At 39.7% G+C, this 6,954-nt stretch overlaps 1 non-coding gene across 1 annotated transcript; it reads left to right on the top strand.

Annotated features, from left to right (window-relative positions):
* Positions 1 to 3,599: 3,599 nt before the first annotated feature.
* TRNAE-UUC lies at positions 3,600 to 3,672 on the top strand. The gene has a single exon. It is a non-coding gene; the product is annotated as a tRNA-Glu (tRNA).
* The last annotated feature ends 3,282 nt before the right edge of the window (positions 3,673 to 6,954 follow it).

The raw sequence follows: 6,954 nt of genomic DNA, 5'->3' as shown, positions 1-6,954 counted from the left end.
TTTCCCTTAGGCATTGGGACTAGCTTCTTCCAGAGAAGTGGGCTGTTGCACTGCTTTTTGTCATCTTTCATCACAGAAATGTTCAAAAGGCAGCAGAAACTGTGATAGGCAAGTAGGTCTCTGCTTTCATGAAGAGGGTGATGGAAAAGAATTTTAAACAATTTTAGCAATAAACGTTTGCTGGTACATGAATCTGGATTTATAGTAGTTAGAGGTATGTGCATTTTCATAGAATAGTCTAGGCATGGTTCCTCCCACTTCGTTACTCCAAGACCTGAGCATTGTGTTGCTTTTGGTTTCCCTGTTACAGCTGATAACATCAAACATTTAAAACGGAGCAGAGCGCTGCTGACTGCGGCTCCAAGCAGCTTCAGGTTGAGCGATGTTATCAATGGTTACAAGAGTAACAGAACTCCAGGGCCTGGGCTGGGTCTTGGCTTGTAAAATGTCTTTCAGTTCTACTTCTACAATGTTTTTATGTAGAAAGTAGCTTGGCATCAATATGTTACTAAACACCAGGAATTTTTTTGGAAGGGAGCAAAGGATTTTGAAACATCGAAGCTATGATGATAAAATGGAGACATGCAAAATTATATTTGCCTGTTAAAAATCACTCTCACCTTTCACTTGTACATAGATCTTAACAACAAATTCCCAGTGTATCTTAACAAATTCCCGGTGTTCTGGAACAGCTCTGAAGGCCTTGTTTGCGAGCATTTTAAAATATGAGGGAATTCCTTACTCCTTCTAATAAAGCTGTATCTCATGATTTACGCATCAATTTGCACAGCGTGGCTGCACAAAACGGGTTAATTCCAGAGCTCGGGCAGCTGAAAGGAGGGAGTAAAAGAGACCAAGAGTTTCTTCAGGATGGTCTGGGTTCTTTTTTTCTGAGCGTCTATACCTGGAAGCCTCAAGAAATACAGATGACATGGGAGAAAAGGCGAACATGCATCCTAGGGCTTTAAACTCAGTTCCAGAGTCCCCCACCCCCGAACCACAGCCCTCCTCCCAGCAAGAGGCCTGATATTTTGCATCAGGACCAACAGCAGACAGCCAGCTGCTAGGAGGCTAGCTATGGGGAAGCCACACAGAGAAAAGGGTAAAAAAAAATAAACTTTGCAAAATCTTTAAAACATAACTTTCCAGAACACATAGGTTTGCCCAGAAAAAAATGATTAACAAATTAGTGTTCAAATAGATTAAGTCGAGAGTGATGTTAAGATAGTGACGTTTATATAACATTTGGATGCAATGCAGTACCAGGGAGGATAATAATTGGGAAAGCAGAAAATAATGAAAATCACTTTTTCTTAATTTAGTTCTGACATCCAGCAAGGTTCAGCCCAGGTGGCTACCATATACATACGCCGAAGGCTACTAGAAAAGAAAATACTTAAGAAAACAAGTGTACCATTTTTTAAATGTTTTATTTTAAAACATTATTAAATTAAAATATTTCTAAAGGAATTAGACATGACTATTTAAAAGGCATTTTAAATAGTCTCCTAATTTCCTTCAGCTCTGATATGACTCCCCACATTTGTTTCATCTTTATTCCTTTTCATTTGGGTTTGACTAGGGAAACAGATGATTACAATGATATTATTATAATTAAAAATATTGAGATGAAAATAAAAGTTTGAAAAAAATATTTATCAAAAGTTAACTTTTGGGCTTCCCTGGTGGCGCAGTGGTTGAGAGTCCACCTGCCGATGCAGGGGACGCGGGTTCGTGGCCCCGTCCGGGAAGATCCCACATGCCGCGGAGCGGCTGGGCCCGTGAGCCATGGCCACTGAGCCTGTGCGTCCGGAGCCTGTGCTCCGCAATGGGAGAGGCCACAAGAGTAAGAGGCCCATGTACCACAAAACAAACAAACAAAAAAACAAAAAAAAGTTAACTTTTGAGGGGTAGGCCATTTTATTTGAGGCAAAGTGCACAGAAAATTCATCTGTGCAATGATCCAAGGCATCGTCATATCCCAAATCCCTGAAGTCTTTCTTGTCTCTTGTAGCAAGGTGCATTAGCTGACTAATAGTATTTCCAGAGAGAAAAATGGATAGGAAAATGCTGAGCCTGACACAGAAGAGCTTAATAGACTTGTGTACATATATTAGCCTTATGACTCACGATAGATTTGCACCACTGCCAACTCCATCTCAGAGGGTCTGTCATTAACACTTCTTCTTATCCCTCCAGCCTTTTCTCCCCTCAAATTATCTTACAAGCTTTCCAAGTGGATGCTTTAACTTAATATTTCCTCAAGGATGACAGAATTTAAGCAGGTTCAAGAGAGAGCAATTAGATGTCATATTTTGCTGGCTGATTTCAGCAAATATTAAGTTCAAGATTTTGTTTTATTTATAGGGTCTATGTTTCTATTAACATAGAAAAATCAACTAATACTGAGGCCTTAAAGGACTAAGAAGAAAACAGTCCTTCCCTTGTCCTTAAGGAATGACAAATTTCTTTCAAAATTTTAAAAGTTTTTGTTATTTCTTAAATAAGTTAGGTAACACTTGGCTAAAATGTATCAAACACACAAACATGTAGCAACTGATAATAACTGATAATAAGGTAACTTCATTTAGTTATTAAAATTGCTTCCTCCCCCTTGTTTCCTACCACCTATTAACATGAGAATCAGAGATATAACTGGATGTGAGTTGTTTTTCTCTGCATGAATAGAAAAATGGATAGTCTTCCATTACCCTCGGTCAGGTCCAGAAATGAAATAAATTATGATTACAATTTATAATTACAAAAGTGAACCTTCATTGGGATTCACATGGTGGTCTCTCATTCCCCTTTCCTACTTTCAGGAAGATTCTGTAAAGGCATCATGATTTACAAGAATTATTTAAACTTGCTTTCTACTGCAGTGCTTCTTCATGTGGGGTAGATAATTTGCATCACCTCTAAACAAAGCATAGACAGACTACAGTGATATTAATTACCTAAAATATGAAAAGAAATAATAAGAAACGTCTACAGACCACTCTTTATTTATGAGTTCTCTAGATACTAATGCTATCTCAGAAACACCTGAAAGACAAGCCTGTTTAAAATGACTTCTATTAGGATGAAAAATTAGTACTTAATAATTTATGCACTTTAACGTTTTCAGAGCTGAGACACGGAGAGAGTTTTTCAGTGTTTTATCAGCAATGTCTTAGGCATGCTCGCCTTGCTCTTTGGGTGAAATCTGAGCTAAGATGTTTCATCATCACCCCTGTTCTTCCTCCCAGAGAAGCCCTCACGACTTGGTTCTCCTCTTGCTTGACGAGGAACCCCAACCAGGCTCAGTTGCTTGATATACAGTGAGACCACATCCCTTGTCGTCCTCCCCTTCCCTTTAGTCAGTTTGGCTAGCATTGCCACTTCCCTTCCACACCTAGCTCTTCTCTGCACCTCACCCACCTTACCTACCAAACTCTAATCTTAAAACAATCCAACATTTTAGGATCCTGAGTCATACTGCAGAAACCACACCACCGTGTGGACCAATCACTCTTTCAGATGCCCAGTCACAGCTGGCCTGCAGCCCTCTCTGGACAAATACTTATATGGTCATAATAAGTAGTCACAATGGCAGGAATTCCCTGGTGGTCCAGTGGTTAGGACTCTGCACTTTCACTGCCGAGGGCCCGGGTTCGATCCCTGGTCAGGGAACTAGGATCTCACAAGCCTCGCGGCCAATAAATAAATAAATAGTCACAGTGGCAAGTCAAAACCATGAGCAAATTGCCCTGTTGTTCTTTGCTGTCCCTGCCGCCCTTATAGCCTGCTCTCTTTCTTCAGCAGCACCCTACTCTCCTACTTCACAGGGAAATAAAAGCTGGCCAGGTGTTTCCCGTTCTGATGTCCAAGGCTCACGCATCTGTCTCTCTTTTACATGGTCTTTTCTACTTGTGTAAGGTCTCTTAGGTACTTCCACCAGCATCTCTCTCCTGCATCTTCAATTTCTCTCTTCTATATCCCCTCATTCCATCTGCCTTCAACAGACTCTGATCTGGTTTCTGCATCCACTCTGCTAAAACTTCCTGGCAAACTTTGCCATTGATCACCTCCTATTGCTCCACACAAACTCATTTTCATTACGTTAGTTGACATTCTTAAACTATTTGACACAGTCGATCCTTCAACTCTTTCTAGAATTCTCTCCTCTCCTCCCTCCGTGGCCATTTGTTTTCATGCCCCTCCTCTTGTATTTCAGACGTTTCCATTTCATTCTTCTTATCTATCTCCTAAATGCCTGTCATCTTGGGGGGAGCTGAAGTGGCTGAACCAGGATTCAGAGCCAGACAGAACTCCAGAGCCCAGCAACACAGGCTCCATATTGCATAATGGCTGAACCCACTGGCTTCAGAGTCAAGCCAAAATGGGTTTAAAGCTCAGCCCTGCTAATTATTTTGCCTCTTCGAGCACTGGTTTTCTCATATATAGAATATAGGTAATAATACTTTCCAGATAGAGTTGCTGTGAGGAATAACTCTGGTAATAAATGCAAAATGTCTGGAAATAGTAGCTTTCCAATAAATGATATCTATTATTATTTCATTGGCTTTATGGTTCCTCAAATATTTATATTTGTTTTCAGAGTCAAGCATGAGACAAAACAATAAGGTAGGGAGACATTTAGGGCACAGTTATATTAGGGAAGGAGAGAGAGGCATTCTTGCTGCAAACCAGTTAAACCAACTGAACAATTATCTGAGCTGTTTACCTTCATCTTAATTCTCCATTAAGAGGCTTCCATCCTTTTGAGAAGCACACTGACGTGAATGCCTCACCAGCACTGTTAGTAAAGAATCTTCACAGCCTCTTCCATCTTAACCCGGACTCTGTATTGACCAATGATCCCAGATTGGAAGCTTCCAAAGCATATTAACGCATCATTAACACATTATCTTTAGGACTATCTTTGAACAGCAAAGACAGAAATATTTGATAAGAATCTATTAAGCGAGTCAGAACATTTCTCATTTTGTGGAGATTTCCTCTACCTATAAGTTTGTAATTCAAAGGAAGAATGAAGAGTCTATTGATTGTTTTAAGTTCTTGATAAAGGATAATTTTTTAATGTATTTTTTTAATGTTTTTTAATTTTTTTTAATAAAGGATAAATTTTTTTTTAAAACATGGGAAAACCATGTTTGTCATACAAATATAAAGGAAACATGTATTAAAGATTTTATTTAGGGACTTCCCTGGTGGCGCAGTGGTTAAGAATCCGCCTGCCAACGCAGGGGACACGGGTTCAAGCCCTGGTCTGGGAAGATCCCACATAACGCGGAGCAACTAGGCCCGTGTGTCACAGCTATTGAGCCTGCGCTCTAGAGCCCACGGGTCACAGCTACTGAGCTTTCGTGCCACAACTGCTGAGGACCGCATGCCTAGAGCCCGTGCTCCAAAACGAGAAAGGCCACCGCAGTGAGAAGCCCACGCACAGCAACGACGACCCAACACAGCCAAAAATAAATAAATAAATAGATTTTATTTAACTTATTAATGCATGAGGGAACCCAGAAGATGTTACAACTTAGTCAAAGGAGAGTCCTTAGGACACAAATATACAAATACATGTGAAATTGTCAATACCCACCAGGCAATAACTAATTAAGTTTCACCACATACAACACATCTATATTTCTATGGATAAAAACTTTTTTTGGATTATTATCAGAGTTGTAAAAGTTTGAAGACAATGTAAGAAAGAGGTAACCCTAACAGAGCACTTAGTATTTTTTTTGCCCATTTTAAAGTTTTTTTTCTGACAGCTTGTCTCTTAAAGCTAAGAAGGATACCAACTGTACATTTTGCTATGTCCTGATACTCCACACAGACAGCTAAATTCTCCTCAACCAAGGAGACAGATTTAGCATGTGTTAAAGAGTACCAAAATAATACTGATACATGGTAGTCAGAATCTAAATAGGTTAGAGAACTCCTGGTTTCTACTCCTAGAGCCAGTACTTTGAACACTATGGGTCCCTTTTACCTTATGTATAAAATGGCATTTAAGTTTTTCTAAGATTTTAGAGTAGAAATTACAGAAGCAGAAAAAATAAGATTCATGACTTTCAGATTAAGAATAGAATGATGACTGTTCTGACTTGCATTTCCCCCTCATTCTTCCTCTCTTCCTTACCCATCTGGGTTGCATTATAAAGCTTGATACAGGATCTCACTGGGAAGGAGAGGGGTGGCTGGTGGTGCAATGGACACTGAGCTTGACAGAGAATCATCATGGCATTTCCATAGAAAGCTCACAATGGAATCATTGTCAGCCCTCCCTTTGCTTTGACCCTGATGCTGAACATGAAGTCAGGGCACATGCCCCAGAGTTCATCCAGCTGGAGCCCTGCGAGAACAAGGATGGTGATGTCAGCTTTGGCACTCTGTTTAAGGACAACAAAGCCTGTGCCTAGCGAATTACATAAAGATGGATCACAACCCCCAGCTCCCTGTTTACAAAGCCATCAGCAATAAACACACATACCTTTTAGTAAAAGAAAACCATAGCCACTTTCAAAGAAGCAATTTTTTAAAAAACTATGGGTTATTAGTATAAGACCCTCCCTTTTCTAGATAGTCAACATCACAAGAGCGTATGTATTTTGCCTTATTTTCCATAAACTACAGCTCTTTGTCACTTGTACCTATAGCTGTAAACATTATTATATCAGCCTTTAGAAAATTTTACAACTTTCATTTTAATAATTATATAGAAAAAGAACAGAAATTTTAATTCTAGAAGTAATTTGGGTCAAGGTCTCCTAAAATTCCCAGAGCTCTCCTGGCGGTTCTGAAGAGGCTCCATTCTTTCTCAAAAAATAAGGTTTATCTCTGATTTCACATACCCCCCACCCCACCCTGCTAACAATAGCAGTGATTATACAGAATTGTTTTTATTCCCTTTATAAATCACTTTCAATTCTAACCTGCTCCTTC

Source organism: Phocoena sinus, chromosome 4, assembly GCF_008692025.1.
Source record: "Phocoena sinus isolate mPhoSin1 chromosome 4, mPhoSin1.pri, whole genome shotgun sequence".
NCBI lineage: Eukaryota > Metazoa > Chordata > Mammalia > Artiodactyla > Phocoenidae > Phocoena > Phocoena sinus.
The sequence above is the reverse complement of the archived record's forward strand: the minus strand, read 5'-3'. Positions and strand labels throughout refer to the sequence as shown.